The following is a 16,456-nucleotide window of genomic DNA, read 5'->3' as shown; positions in this document are numbered from 1 at the left end:
TCAATTACCCTTGACCCTATATTGCAGTTTACCTAAAACAATACATAACAAACATCATAAAAACACAAGATTTAGGACAAGTCTATTTTGAAACCCTCCCACCATTCAAGAATACCTCCATTGGGGTACCTACGTGGCTCAGTCTTATTAAGCATCTGCCTTCAGCTCAGGTCACGATCTCAGCATCCTGAGATCTAGCCCAGAGTCCACCTCTGCCCTCAGTGGGGACTCTGCATCTCCCACTCCCTCTGCCCTTCCCCACCCACTCAGGCTTGCTCTCTCTCAAATAAATAAAATCTTAAAAAAAAAAAAAAAAAGAACGCCTCCATTACTAAGCACAATGAATAACCTCATGGTATCTATTTTCCAATGCTATGTATTCCAACAACAGTTAACAAAAAGATATCCCAGTATAGTGCATAAATGTGCATCTGAAACAGGCTCAGGTCCCACGTCTGTTTGTATGGTATGTTCTGGAAAGGGGGTGGAGTTCTGAAAAGGAGTATCCTAAGAATACAGGTTTTCCATTTAGTACACATGTGGGCCGATGGGCCCCCAAATCCCCTTTCTACTTGATTAGCTTGAAGAAAAGTCAAAGCAATTCCCACCAGAAATCAGTAAGAATCTCTTGACTCCGTGCACCAGGATGAACAACTCTGAACTTCACAGGCTCAGCTCCAAAGATGGTAAGAAGAGCCTGTGACTGGATGGTAGCAGCAATAAGAGAAATAAGGGGGAAGGAGGCAAGAGAGGTCTTCAGGGAGGTACAACAAAAGCCCTGACCTACAGACATCCCGGAGTGGGTGAAATTTCTTTGTGAGCCTGATTTATCCATTCTCTGAGAAGAAACCCACTGAAGGTGGCAAACGGGTTTGCGCAGGAAAAGAAGGAATCCACTTTGTACAGCCCTAACCAACAACAAGAAGCAAAAAGGGGGTGCCAGTTATAAGAAATGTAAAAAGAAATTCTTTCCCTAACTGGTCTCAGTTTTTGTTTCAACTTAGAAAACCTCAGTATTATCTTGCCAAAGATGTATATGAGGAAAAGGAACACAGTAGTATTCTGAAGCAGAGCTTACTTCCATCCGCTTCCACTTAAGAGCATTTCACTCTATCAAAGCTAATATCACAACAGAATAAATATTTCCAAATATGGACCCGAAGAGCTGTGGTCTTTGCTGGGAGACAAATGCAGTCAGCCCCTGGCTATCATTTAAAAGTATGTTGCGGAAGCACTCGCGTATTCACACGACACCCCATGAGCTACGCATAGTAACAATCTGCCATCGATTTCAGGGTGTCCTCCCTGGCACTGAACTCCACCAACCCTCCTGTGAAGAAGAAACTTTTCTAAACCTGAGCCCACATCAACTTGATCACTGTGGTTGGGCCGCTGTAACCGGAGAAGACCATCCTGGGACCTGTCAGTGGTCCTCTGGAGCTTCTAGCCTCAGTAACAAGAAGGCAATGAGGCGGCGCATCCGAATTCTATGCCTCAGCTCTTCCACTGGTGTTCCAGGGTCAACAGAGGCTCCGCACAACATGCCTGCCTTTTACACCGCCTGCACTGGTGGCTCCTGTCCTAAAACATGATGAACTGAGTCTCCCCCCACTCCCAAGCCCCTCTTCATATTCCTCCTCCCTGTGTGAGCTAAAGTAACAACACCATCGTGTTCCAAATCAGAGTTCCAGCTCCTTATTTAAAAAAAAAAAAAAAAAAAAAAGCAAGCTCAGAAGTTAAAATGACCTAATTTGTTTGGCAGCTTATTCAGAGGCCGGAGGCTTAGAATACAAGCCACATTCCTCTAACATCTTTAGCAGCAATACCATATTTGGTAATCAATATCCTGCCTAGCTCAGTTCCTATCCAGAGGGATCAGCCAAGCCAAAAACATTTTAAATGTTAAAGGATGATGAAGGGGGGGTAGGGGAGCTGGGCTAAGGAGAACATGGAAGTGGAAGGAAAGAAAAGAGGAAGATAGATAAGAAAACATTAAAAAACAAAACAAAACGAAAACCAACCCAACACCTCGTGCTTTTAATTAAAGCCCTAATAAGAGTATTCTCTGGCCAGAGTGACTTCACATTAAACCCTGTCAGGATAAGATTACCTCTGTGCCTGTTTCAAAATCAAATTTTTCTTTTTTTTTGCCTGTAATTCACCAAAACTCCTCTTATAATGAAGAGAAACCCTTCTCTTTCAACCTGTAAATGATATCTTATTTACACGATGATCAGAAAGGACAGTTTCTGGCTATCAGTATGATGTCACTTTGAGAATAAAGTTACTTAGAAGCAATCCGATCTGACTACAGGGACAGCCAACAGTCTCTCTTTAAGGTGGCCTGAAACACTGTGACCAAACCAATACAGGTTCACGATGATCTGCAAAGACTGAAATCCCTACCCAGGGCAAACTCTGGGAAGTATGAAGATAGTGTTGACAAATAATGTACCTTAATAGTCTAGTATTCTTAAGAGTCTACCAGGGCAGTTTCAAATCATATGCTTTGGTGTCACGGACTGAATGTTTATGTTCTCCCCAAATTCATATACTGAAGCCCTAACCCCAACGTGATAGTATTTGGAGAAGGGGTCTTGGGAGGTAATTAGGTTTAGATGAGGTCATGAGGGTGGGCCCCTAAAATGGGATTAGTATACCCTTAGATGAGGAGGAAGAGACACCAGAGACCACTCTCCAAGAGCAGACACCAAGGAAAGGCCACCATGAGCAGACAAGTGAGGACTGCGAGCAAGAAAGAGGGTTCTCATCAGATACTTAATCTGATGGTAACATGATCTTGGACTTTCTAGCCTCCAGAACTGAGAGACTTAAATGTCTGCTGTTTAAATCATCCCAATCTATGGTATTTTGTTAGGGCAGCCCAGCTAGTCTTGCTAACATGCTAACACAGTTTTCTTTCCTGGGCAACAGTTTCTAAAATACTTCACAGTACTTTTTCTGAACCTTCTGAGCCCTCATAGAGGGAATTTTCCCCTTTTCCACCAGCCCCATCTCCAACGCCCCTCTCTCCCCTCATCACAGGTGACTGAACCCACAGGAACAGTCTTACTCAACTAGTGTATTGTAATCACTTAAGTCCTAATAATTCAATCTTAAAAGCTACTAAGAGCAATTAGCAACTCCTAAGGAAAATTCAGACTCTGCATTTACATACTATGCTTTAAATTCAGTCAGTTACTGCATTCAGGATTCTGCTGAAGGAACTTAAAAAAAAAAAAAAAAAAAAAACAACGCTCTTTTCCCCTTTCTCCTAAATGTAAATAAAGCTTAAGAACTATTTGTGAATAAAGGTTAAAAGAGATTTTTCTGAATTGTGGGCTTAAACCTCCAAATGCAAATTTGTGTGTCCTACTGATACTGAATTAACATTCTAAGTAAGTTAGCTTAAAAATGCCATTTTATTGCTCAAAAACTCCATCAAAACCCAGAGTCCTAAAAGGATAAGGAAAAAGCTAGTAAAAGAATGAAACACAAGAAAATGGGCAAGGTAAAATTACCAAATCCTGAAAACTCAAGCCTACAGAGATCCAGAGAGTCACTGTTAAATGAATTCTAGCTCTTCCAGTGACTTTCTGAAGACAAGATGGAGAAGCTATTAAGTGAATATGCACAAAGCCTAGATCTGAAGTAGCTCTCGTTTCTCTACCACTTGTGCATTCTGGCTGGTGGTGGAATGATTTATTAGCTCCAAATCATGGGTTTGGGACCCTATGAGACTGAATCATTCTGAACATAAAGATACAACATCATTCCAACTCCTTAGTGGTGTCACTGGTCTTGAACTAATGTTATCCCACATGAGTAGGGATAAAGATTAGCTAGAAGTTTATTCACTGAATAAAGGAAAAAAAAAAAAGGAAAAAGGCATTCTAGAATGATTAAAATATCCTTATGGGCCTACCTTTACATGCAATGTGTGGTCCTTGATAGAACAAACCAGATGTAAAAGACCTTTTGTGGAAAAATAGAGAAAACAAAACACAGAATGGGCACAGGTGATATTTGGGAATTGCCAATTTTATCAGATGTGATATTATGGTGACTCTAGGAAAATGTCCTTAGCTTTTAGTACTAAAATACAAAGACTATAACGACAAACGTCATGATACAACATCATGTATTTACTTTAAAATACTTAGAAAAAAAAAAGATGAAGCAAATGTGGCAAAATGTTAAGTTGGTAAATTCTGGTGATGGGTTAATGGATGTTCATTACTATATCCTCTACTTTTTGGTATGCTTGAAATTGCATGATAGAAAGTAAAAAAAGGGGGGGGTGCACCTGGGTGGCTCAGTTGGTAAAGCATCTGCCTTACGCTCAGGTCATGATCCTGGGGTCCTGGGATCAAGCAGTGCCTGTGTCAGGCTCCCTACTCTGAGGGGAGCCTGCTTCTCCCTCTTCCTCTGCCCCTCCCTCCTTCTGCTCTCTCTCTCAAATAAAATCTTTTAAAAAGTAAAAAAAAAAAAAAAAAAATTTAACCAAGCACATAATCCTTGTTATGCATCAGAGATGTTAAGAACCAATGAAATGAAGTCCCTACGCTGAGGAGCTCAGAGCCCACCTCTAGAGGCGGAGCTATGTGGGTAAAGTAACAGGTTAAACAGATCAACACAATGCTTAGGGCCTCCTGAGAAACACAGCCAAGGCAGAAAGTGACTGGGGAAGAAGGGAGGTGGAGGCATCATAGAGGAAGGGATGGAAGAGCAGAAACTGACCAGGTGGCAGTCTAGGAAAGGGCTCAGCAAAGCTGTGTGTGACAGGATGTAGAGAAGGGTGAGTGTGCATATGTACGCACATGCATGCAGGGGAGGTGGGTAAAGGACTGCACAAGCAGGCTGTGGTGAGATCACAGGACCTTTTATGCCTGAGTTAGGACTTTGGAATATGTGCATAGCTGAGCTATTAAAATTTTTTAAACTGGGTAAATAATATGATCAGATTTAGTAGAGCCGTGATTCTCAAATGTTAGCATGCATCAGAATCATCTGGTTGACTTCCTAAATAACAGTGCTGAGCACCACATCTCCTGAGTTTCTGACTTAGTAGATAGATGTAGGATGGGACCCGAGAACTGGCTATCCCTAGGGATATTTGACAATCACTGTAGTGGAGGATAACTCCAGTAGTAAAAGGACAGTTGGACTGAAAGGAGACACCGAACAGACCAGACATGAAGCAATTAGAGCAGATCTGGAAAGAGAAGAAGTTTGGGATGGCTGCTCTGCTGGTCCCTCTTCTCTAGGAGGGCACCCAGAGGCTAGTGTCTGCCTTCTGAGCCCTTGCCTCCCTAGGAGCAGCTCTGACTATATTCAAGGAATGGGTGCTGCACTAAATGACCAAACGTTTTCTGTTTTGAGGATTTCAACCTTGAGTATCAGAGACACGGAAAATGGAGGTGGTCGGCACTAAGTCACCTGAATGGGCTCCTACTACAGAAAAGGTCTCCCAGTTCCTGTCACTGAGGTCTGTCTTCAGGGCTCTCCTGATGCCTGATGGGGGCTTGTTTATTTGGTACATTCTTCAAACCTGTGAGCAAGCAGCTATCCCAGTGTCTCTACAATTAAAGTAGGTCGGTTTGTCAGTCCTTGACAACTAGTTTTAGGGACAATGAAAGCACTCATTTAGAGAAATTACTGGTAAAGAATGATGCAAAGCTATACCCACCCCAGCCTGACAGCAACATAAGTTTAAGAAAAAAAGATCAACAATGTTCAGTAGTCTGGCAGGCAGAGGAGACCATATACACTTGTATGTGAACACTACCTGTGCAAGCCCAGGAATGTTCATGGTGTGACCAATTAACCTGTAAATAGTGGTAACTTTGGTGGTAATAGTGGGGGAGGGGGAGAGAACTTGTGTTTTGTATAGTTTTGTATTGAGTTTCTTACAAATATGCTTCATTTGTAAAGTTAGAATTTATAAAATCGGATTAAAAGGAGAAAGAAGGAAAGCTGGTAGAAGCAGTTTCCTATGGAGAGCTAGGAGGGGCAGAGCAGAACTAACAGAAGACATCCTAGCACACAGCACTCGACTAGCTATATTAGAGTTCTCTGTTTCGTTTTTAAAAAAATATTTTGAAGTAACTTCTGATTTATAGAAAAGATGTAGTAAAAAGAATTCCTATATGCCCTTTGCCCAGATTTCGTCCACACACTTTTTTTTTCCCCCTCCCTGAACTGTGTAAGAGAGTAAGATGAAGCACAATGGGGCGCCTGGGTGGCTCAGCTGGTTAAGCGACTGCTTTAGGCTCAGGTCACGATCCCTCAGTCCCGGGATCAAGTCCCACATGGGGCTTCCGGCTCAGCGGGAAGTCTGCTTCTCCCTCTGACCCTCTCCCCTCTCGTGCTGTTTCTCTCTCAAATAAATAAATAAAATCTTAAAAAAAAAAAAAAAGGTGAAGCACGATGCCTCTTTACCCTTTACAGTTTGATTTTTCAAAACCAAAGACATCCGTTTTCCTGATCCAGGATCTAATCCAAAGTCATACATAGTTTTCAGCTATCATCTCTTTAGTCTCCTGGAGTATCTTCCTCTGTCCTTGTCTTCTGTGACCTTGACATTTTTTAGGAGTACAGGCTATTTTGTAGAATGTCCCTCAGTTTGGGTTTATCTGATTTGTTTCTTGATTAGATTCAGGTTATGCATTTTTGGCAGGAATATCACAGAAGAGATGTGTCGTTCTCAGTGTACTGTATCAGGAGGCACATGATGTCATTTTTGTCCCATTACTAGTGATAACTTTGATCACTTGCCAAGTTTCTCCATTATAAGGTTACTTTTTTTTTAATTAATAAAGATCTCAGGGAGATACTTAAGACTATATAAATATCTTGTTTCTCATTAAGCTTTCACCCATTAATTTAACATCTATTGATTCTCACCTGAAGCAATCACTACTATTGCAGTTGTCAAATGGTGATTTGCTAATCCCATCATTTCTTCTATATGTGTTTTCTCTACTCTAAGGAAAAGCTTACCTTTCTGCTCCATTTATTATTTATTCATTCGTTTGTTCACTCCTACATCGGTACTGATTCATAGCTTATTTGACTTGATGATTTATATTTACTATTTGTTTTGGTACTCAAGATTGTCCCAGGTCTGTATGTACACACACACACTTCCACATTCGTATCTATCTCTCTACATCTATTTAGATACATTAAAAGCACAAGTTTGTACTGATAGCTCCAATTCCAACCTCATACCACTGGGTTAATTCTAGTCTTCCCTTTCCATATTTCTAACTCCTTCTCTGCATCACTGACAGATTATCCACTATACATTTATTTGTTTCATAGACAGATTATCCACTATACATTTATTTGCTCAATCCAGGAATGCACAAAGTAGTTTCAGAACTACTACAACAGTAACAACATAAAAACAAACTTGTTAACTAAAGTTCAATATTTACAATTCTTTTTGACTTTTTAGCCTAAAAGTATACAGCCAGGATGTATATTCAAGAATTATTTGGGTTAGTTCTCCCCCACTTTAGTGTAGTTCTATTACTCACCTGAAATACAGTCAGATTCATTCCTTTTGGTTTGTATTCCACTTGGGTCTCTCCCCATCCTTGTCTTTATGTATTCATAACAGGTAAAACTGTTTTACCACTTAAAAAAGTTAATGTTGATTCAACAACCCATCCAAAAGCTGAGGACCTAAAATTTTAACACCTCCCTGCCACCTGTTGTGATTTCCTAAAATACTGAACCTTTAAAAGTAAGCATCTAAACAACCAGACGTTTCTAATCAAATTTACTGTAGTTAATTTTTATTTCATTTTCAACTTCTAATAAATATGTTAAAATGTTTTTACAAGGGGGAAAGAGAAGGGAAGGGTAAAGATAAACTGGAGCTAACACTGTTGTAATAAATAACTGCTTTTATAAAGGATCAGTGAAGTTCATAGCCTGAAGCTAGGGGAGGGAGCATTCTCAAGGCTGAGTTGTGTCTGATGCCTGGTTTCTCCCTGTAAGTCCCAATGTTTAAGATTATTCCATTTGGTGAATGATATGAAACTAGTGGAAAGTAAAAGGCTGCCTCTACCACTCATTCCATGGTCAGTGGACTCTGCTCTCCTCAGGCAGACGGTCACAAGCCACCCAGTAAGCTACCCAGTTCTTTTAGGAAAAAGGTCATTTCCTATCAAAAATCTCCTAGGCATTTCACACACACCCCCTTCCGATCCAATAATCCAGCAGATCTGATCTGTATTGGATGTATTGGATCAAATGAAACTGCTTTTTTTTTTCTGGTCAAAGTAATAAAGTAGCAGCCATTTCATAAGATTCAATTTCATATGCTGAAAGAGTTTCCTGGTTGATTCTAATAAGCTTTTTATTGCCCCCTTCTCCCTGCCCAACTCCAAATGAAAACCCACTCCTGCTCGAAAGGAATGTAGGGCATCCAGAAAACCCTGCTTAGCCAGGTGTCTACGCTGAAGAGGAGAAATAAATGCCCTTTATGTTATAGGTTTTAACCAATTCATTCAGACTTTCTAATACAGAATGAAAGTAATCTGTCACCCGAAACTATATACACAGTACAATAAAATCTCAGCATATAAAAATCCATTTTCTTTTGTAATAATGTGCTCAGTTCTTCCATAGCCTTGAGAATCTTCTAACCTTTACAAATGAAGTCAATGAAACCATCCTGGGTCCAGGAAATAAGAAACCTGAGGAAGGGAGCTCAAGTCAAGGTCAAACTTAGTAGTGACCACTCTCTGACCTCCTAATCTAATCTCAGTACCTGGATCTTGTCTTCTCCCCACTCCACACCTTCCTCCTTATCTTGGTTTCTGGTACTAAACCGCAGACCTTTTGAGAGCTAGAGTTCTGATGTGCCTCTTCAGGTTTACTACCCAAGCAGAGACCCCCAATCAATCTCTAGGGTTATTTCATAACCTGTTGTAATAAACTCCTAAGACTCAGAGCTCCACCAGGTGGTAGCTGATCTACCTGGTGTTCACTGCTGGCCTTTCTTATCACACACTGAGCCCAAGTTGTAACTTTTAATGCTTTTATTTCTCTTTTTGAAGATAGGGATGATTATCCCACAAGGTAGAAGAAATCAGTATGGCGGGACTGGGGCATGCGGCAGTGGGAGGGGTGGAGAGGGGGAGCACTGATTTCCTTCTAAATTTTCAAAGGTCAAACAGAAAAGTTGAACTAACATTGCTAGTTTCTGTAAACAGTGGTACATTAAACAGAATCAATGGGGAAGGAAGAACTCATTCAATTCTTAGGAGTAGCTAAAGAGACTGGAATACTCTGTTGATGGCATGCAGGTTTTGTAAAGCATTTATATACTAATTTATTACGATCACAACTTTGGTTGAGTTTTAGTCAACAACTATCCATTTTCTCAGCAACCTCTTAGCTTCTTCCATAAGAAACTTAGTGCTCCAATACCAAGTTTCCTCTGCTACAGTTGACTAGAACAAGCTGATAAATTGGTTCCTTCCCCTTCTGCTGACCAGAACAAGTTAATAAATAAAAGAGAATGATTCTTATTATCTATATATGTTGTACTCCAAAGATTTCCAGTCACAGTATGTGGGGGGAAGATATGGCCAAGAGATTCACAAGTTGGAGGTGGCTTAATTATGCTATACTACCTTCAAAAGATTTTTCATCCCACCACAAAAATATATTCAAGTCCTTTCTTGCTAAATGAATATTAAAATCTATGACTTCAGTTTCTATTTAATGTTGATTTACCTAAAAACTAAAATGTCATTCTTAAAGTTGCTAGAATACCATATGCTATCTTTCATAGCTTTATGAAATATAGTTTACATATCATAAAACTCACCCTTTTGGGCACAATTCAGTGAGTTTTCATATAGTCACTGAGTTGTACAACCATCGCCACTGTAGAGCTTAGTACATTTTAAAAGCCCTCAAAAGAAACTCTGTACCCATTAGCAGTCTCTCATTCCTCCCTCTCTCCCCTCTTCAACTCACCCCTCCAACCAATAATTTGCTTCCAGGGTCTGTGCTATTCTGGATATTTCCTATAAATGGAATCATACAATACATGGTCCTTTGTGACTGGTTTCTTTCTTACACCACATGGGAGAACTTCACTGTTTTTTTTTGCCGAGAAATAATCCATTGTACAAATATATTTTGTTTATCCTTTCATCAGCTCGCGGGCATTGGATTGTTTCCACTTTTTGGGGGGCTGCTATGAACACTTGTGTACAAGTTTTTGTGCAGACACAACTCTGTAGGAGTAGAATTGCTGAACTCTATGTTAACTTTTTCGAAGAACTGTAAAACTGTCTTCCTAAGCGGCTGTACCATTTCCATCCCACTACCAATATATGAGTATCTCAATTTTTTCACATCCTCACCAACACTTGTTATTGCCTTTATCTTAGCCATCCTAATAGGTATGAAGTGGTATCTCATTGTGGTTTTGACTCACATTTCTTTATGCTGTTGTATTTTAAAACAGTTTATAAAGGCCTCCTATTTTCAAAGAGCATTTTGGCTACAGGAAAGGAAATAACCTGGAGACCACAAATCTTTCAACATATAAAAAATGAGGTTCAAAGAATTAACTTTTACCTTCTAGAAGTTAAAAACAAAAGTTAGAAATACAAACGGTTTTCTCAAAATTGATGGACATGTCATTCCTTTCAGAAACTAGGAGGTTAAATCCATACTTTAGAGATATTCTGAAGTCTAAGGGGACCACGATTTATTTACAGCTTTCTGAGAATTGTCAGCTTTCTCTTTCACAGGCAGCATAAAATATTCAGATTAGAAACAGACTCTAGGCAAGGTACATGCAAAAGTTTCCCTAGGAGTCTGAAAACAACTGTTATATTCAGTTGGAACCTTAAAATGACTCAAGAGAAGCCAAAAAGAAACATGCATCTGGGTAATCTGTTCCGGTGGAGATGAGAATCAGAAACAAGGTGTGGAGGGAAGTTAAAGGAAGAGCTGTATGTTTAAATATAAACAGAAAAGATGATTGAAAGAAAGGAAATAGGAGCGTGGTGGTGGTGGGGGGGGGGATCAATACTGCAATTTCAAAAATTTCTCCCAACATACCATTTCTGAAAACGAATGAGTAAAAATTGTCTACCATTTATAAAGTGTAAAAGTTTCTATTACCATTTATAAAATGTAAAAAACAAAAAAACAACAACCCCAAGTTATCTGAGTAAAATCACAGAAGCACATTGCTGGTAGAGGTCTGGGTTCTCTGACAGTAAGTCGATAAGTTGTAGAGGGCGATCTATATAAAGCATGAAAATCACAGAAGGCTAGGACTTAATTTTTGGGACCACCTAATCTTATAGTTTTTAATCATGGGTAGTATTCCTCACTGGCCCTATCCCCCACCCCTGCAAACTCCTTAGGGATATTTGAAATGTGTGAGGGTGCTTTGCGGTTGTTACAAGACTTAAGACCATACTGGCATCCTGAGGATGTTACAGTTCCGCTACAAGGGCAGTCTGTTATAGTATCAATACAGTCTCGCCCAGAAGGCCAATAACTTCCTAGTATAGACGGAGAAATTAAGATCCACAAAAGTAATCCACCTAAATTTACAAATGACTGGGAGAATCCAGAATTCAATTTTTTTTTTTTTTAAGATTTTATTTTTGCTAGAAGAAAGAGAGCAAGCACAAGGTGGGGTAAGGAAAGAGAGGGAGAAGCAGGCCCCCTGGGAGCCTGACTTAGGGCTCAATTCCAGGACCCTGGGATCATGACCCGAGCCGAAGGCAGATGCCCAACCGACTGGGCCACCCAGGCGCCCCAGAATTCAATTTTCTGATTCCCGTGATTGCGTGCACATGTACATTACAGTTCTGTGAAGCTGTTTATCTGACAAAGACTACATTATCTTCTGAAAATAACGGAGGTGGTTGTTCAGTTTTGTGTTGAAATTTAGGTAGATGTGGGATCCGACAAGGAATAAAGTGAGAAGAAGCTGTCACATGTAAACCATATTTCATACTTTCCATAAATAAGGACATTGCTTGTGGAAACATCAGGATTGTTAACACAACAGCCTGTGTTGTTGGGCCCCTGCCCACCGAGAAACTACCAGAGCAATTATGCCTTGTTCTTTCTCTTAATCCAACTACCTCAAAATCCTTGCTCTGGATTCACCTTAGCATAATCTGATTTACTTACTCATTATCCTCCTTGCCTAAACAGTCATTTGAAAATAATGTGTCCCTCTCTATTGGTAATGTATCTCGATTATACTTAGAGAGACCCCTTTCCCAGGGCTCTCTATAAGTATATGTGGCCCTTGGATTGAAGTCAAGCCTTGCATCCAGGTACAATTCCTTGCTCCACTGCCTAATAGAATACTCTTCCAAGTGAATATTAGGTTTTTAAGAGGTCACGTGTCCTTGTTTTTAACCCCTTGAATAAAAAAATCTGTATAATTTTGTTTCTAAACCACATGTTCCATAAAACACAATGAAACTAACCTGCTTTGAAAATTTTAGTGACAAAGGAACACACATCCACACCCATCCTGGAAGGTCTCCGAGGTTTATCCTTCATTTTTAGCTTATGTAAGTTCTCCTCTGATAACATTCTGTGACAAGCTCAGTTCTCAGTGTTCTAACAGAATCAGCTTGGCCACAGTAGAGAAACCCATTATCATCGTTCACTAGCCATCCTGGATCTGGAATAAATGTGTCTTGATAATATTTCCTAGTGACTGGGCTACTTCCTAGAATACAGTTTTTATCCTTGGCTTCACTTTTACTCATGTCAACAAACTACAGCATTCAAGTTCATACCCTCACCACCAAGCCAGACTCCTATGGTGAAACCTATAAACCAGTTAAAAGAGGATTTATGCACCCCAACAACAAAAATGAGGGAAACCTTGTTTCTTCCCCCTAAGTCCAGGACTAGAAATGAAACTTGGAGAAGATGGTCCTGGTGGGTCCCCCTTCCTCTTATGGTGAAGGCAACAAACAACACTGGTTTTCTGGAAGTATCAGCTACAGTTATAGTGACCATTACAAGAGACAACCCAATTCAAGGTCACAACCAATTTTGGATGGAACTTCCTTCCAAATAAGAGGCTTAAATTGTGACAATTAGGAGTGTGTGCTCTGGAATCTGCCTGCATTCAAATCTACCTCCACTGCTGATCCTGGGAATGTTGTTTAACCTTTCTATGCCTCAGTTTCCTCGGCTATAAACTGGAAATGAAAATAGTCCATATCTCACAGAGTTGCTTTTAAGAAAACAGTTCATGTCAATGGTTAATATTTGGCCTAGGATAAACATTCCTGTGGCCTAGTGCTCATCAGCTAAGGAGCTACCACTCCTCAACATGGACTGCTGAGGATTTGTTCTCTCTTTTGGCTTTTCTGGAAAGGTGCTTCTACCAGTTGTAAAAGAGAAGGAGATTCGTAACTCTACTGTGGGATTCCCACAACTGGAGAAAGCAGCAGGATTATCTGAACTGTTGTCCAAACTGGTGCTGTGCAGTTTCAAATTATTCTTTCATTCCACCTGGTTTCATTTCCCTCAGCCACTGACCCCCACTTCAGGAAGGTGATGGTGCACGTCCTCCTTCCTTGCCCATTTCTGTTAGTTCACATAGTCTGAGAAGCTCTTGGGGGGACTGACTGCTAACTGCAGAGAATGGATCCACTTTCTGGGAGAATTAGGTAGAAGTACTTCAGAGGTATCTACAGCTCCATTTGACTTGGCCATCCACCCCAGCTAAATTTCTTTCCTTTCTACTAAAGCACACTTTTTGTTAGCCAGCCACCCCCTGTGTACATAACCATGCCCTCGGAGAATCTGCTTTGTACAGGATGACCATCAAGTCATGACAGGGTCTTTGAAGAAGCTATAAACTCAATCTTAAACATGTCAACAGAATCCGAGTCAAACAGAGTTTATTTTCCAAAGGGCTGAGAGGGCATGATTGTTTGAACTTTTGCCACTATGTTCTCAAACTGTCCTAAAAAGGATGATCGAAAGACCTGGGCCCTCACAGTGTTAGTAAAAGGTCTCCACTTCAAGCACGGACAGTTACCCATTAAAGCAGTATTTTACTGTGACGCTTTGAAATGGGTAATATTACGTGGAAAGAAACATAGGCCAGAGTGCAGATGGTATTCTTTCATTCAGGAATCTTGACGTTAATATTTTTACTCCAAGGATTTTGAAGGTAAATGGAGGTCAACTGTTCTGGTAGGGACAAAGGCATTATACTTAGAATCCTTAACACACAGATACCAGATGTGGCTGGTGCTGCCAGCAGTCCGTTCGCTGTGTAGTCCTAGAGCTGCCTCCTCTCATGTTTTCATTGTTGGGACGACTATACCCACAAGCATCCCCCTCTTTTCAGGGGGAAGGTAGTAGCTACGTGACCGTCTTCTACCTTTTGGTCCTGCTACCTACTGAATGTTGGCACTTAAACAAATGGCATGACCAATGAAAGCTTGAAAGGAAGCAGATCCTAGCAATATCTTAAGTTTTTGACCCTAACAAGATATTGAGGTGGTATCAAAACAAACTTGTGGGGAAAAAAAAAAGTGTGTGGGGGGAGGGCCTGGGTGGCTCAGTTGTTAAGCCTCTGCCTTCAGCTCAGGTCATGATCCCGGGGTCCTGGGATTGAGCCCCGCATCGGGCTCCCTGCTCAGCACAAAACAAAACTTGTGATGGTCCACATCCACTTAATGGTGGCCAAATGACAATCTACTCTATCTGTTGCTTCCATGGACACCCCAAAACCCTCAGAATTTTAATGGCTAACTTCACTTATCTGGAAAATAAAGAGGTTCTGCCTCAACCTAGTATCTACCTGTACTTGTCCAGAGCCTTATGGCTGTCCTAGCAAAAATTTTTGAGTGATAAAACGTAATGTGTGTCAGTTTAAGTGATTTCTAGGTTATATGGTTTATCTCTGTAAAGCCCAGATCAACGGGCTTTAAATCAGTGCGTTTGGCATGAAGTTTTAAAAAAAGAAAACAATAAAACAGAAGAAATCACAACCCTATTCTTAGCCGTCGTTTTTATTACTAAACCAGGTCCATTTAGAAAATATACTTCTTTGGTCACATAGTATAACTGATGAGAAAGCAAGGGTGTTTATGTGCAAATTTATTATTTTAACTACAAAAAGATTAAATCCCTAATGAGGATTAATTAGGAGCATCACTTCCATAAAGGCCACACATGTGCTCCTACAGCTTGTACCAAGTACAAAAAACCCAGGATCAAACTGGGAAGGGAGGAGTTTCTAAATATTTACTAATTACATTTCCAAAATGTCATTAACAGATGACCATACAGGTCCTTTAAGATAAAAGGGCTACTGGTTTCAAAGTTGGTATCAGCTTTTCAAGGAAAAGACTAATCATACTAATTACAAACCAATCTTCTAATTATTGAAAAGGAGACCAACCTGCCTCTGTATCTAACACATACTAGGCACAAGCCAGGCAAAGTAAGACGAGAGGTGTGTGGGTTTGTATGAAAATACCTTATGAATTCTGAGATATGTTAGATGATTAACACTGTGCAATGTAAGGAGTCTTAGAATGATATAAAACCAAGTATTCTATGTCTATGTAGAAAAGCATATGAAGAGTAAGTCCCACTTGTAAGGTAGGCAGACTAAGAAAATACATTTAGCACACTTTTAGATTCACCAAAAGTGCTTGTTGGATCATTTGAGGTACCATCTTAACTTTCTCTATCTCCTTTAAGGATAATTCTGCCAAGTTTATGTTGAGTCTTTATTAGTGGCTGATGTAGAAGAAAAAAAGATGAAGGGAGGAGAGGGAAAAAAAAGTGCTGATATTAACAAACTCTACAACTGAAAAAAGGTGCCTTAACTTTCCAAAACCATTGTGGGAAGACTTCCATTTAAAGATCAGACACAGAGGCCACAACAGGCCTCCTAGTACATTTTTAGAACAGCCCTGTTTGTGCTTTCCAGTTTTTGAGCAATGACCACGCCTCCCCTAAACAGGAACCAGGGGAGTCTCCTACACAGAGGCATATGCACAACCTATGCATAACCAAGTTTAGGCCAAATACCAAGCCAAATACCAAGAGGAAGTAGAAAATGTATAAGCTTGTTACTGATTTGTAGACAGCACAACAGGATAATGGCAATTCTTTAAAAAGGAAGGCTGTATTACGTTTAAAAATAAGTATTAAAAATATTTTTGAAGTCAATAACTTTATACCCTCAACTTTACTGAGAACAAAAATGAGTGCCATCTACATCAATATATTATTTGGTTCTCAAAGTCACTTATTAATGCCACTACAGATAAATCAATCCATGGGTGGGAAAAGTCTGTTCTCTGATGAATACGGTAAAAATACAAAAATAAGGAAAGAGGGTAGCATTTGCTCTGTAAACCTGTTTTTAAAAAACTCTATGAAGCTCCTTCCAAACAAG

The 16,456-nt window shown here is 40.1% G+C and overlaps 1 protein-coding gene across 5 annotated transcripts in view; it reads right to left on the bottom strand.

Moving 5' to 3' along the window:
* Positions 1 to 16,456, bottom strand: part of RBPMS (RNA binding protein, mRNA processing factor) — a 173,624-nt gene that overhangs the window by 67,742 nt on the left and 89,426 nt on the right. The window lies entirely within an intron of this gene.

The sequence above is a fragment of the Eumetopias jubatus genome, unplaced genomic scaffold (assembly GCF_037043125.1).
Source record: "Eumetopias jubatus isolate StellerSeaLion01/CBP00866 unplaced genomic scaffold, mEumJub1_p1.0 scaffold_2, whole genome shotgun sequence".
NCBI classification, from domain to species: domain Eukaryota; kingdom Metazoa; phylum Chordata; class Mammalia; order Carnivora; family Otariidae; genus Eumetopias; species Eumetopias jubatus.
The sequence above is the reverse complement of the archived record's forward strand: the minus strand, read 5'-3'. Positions and strand labels throughout refer to the sequence as shown.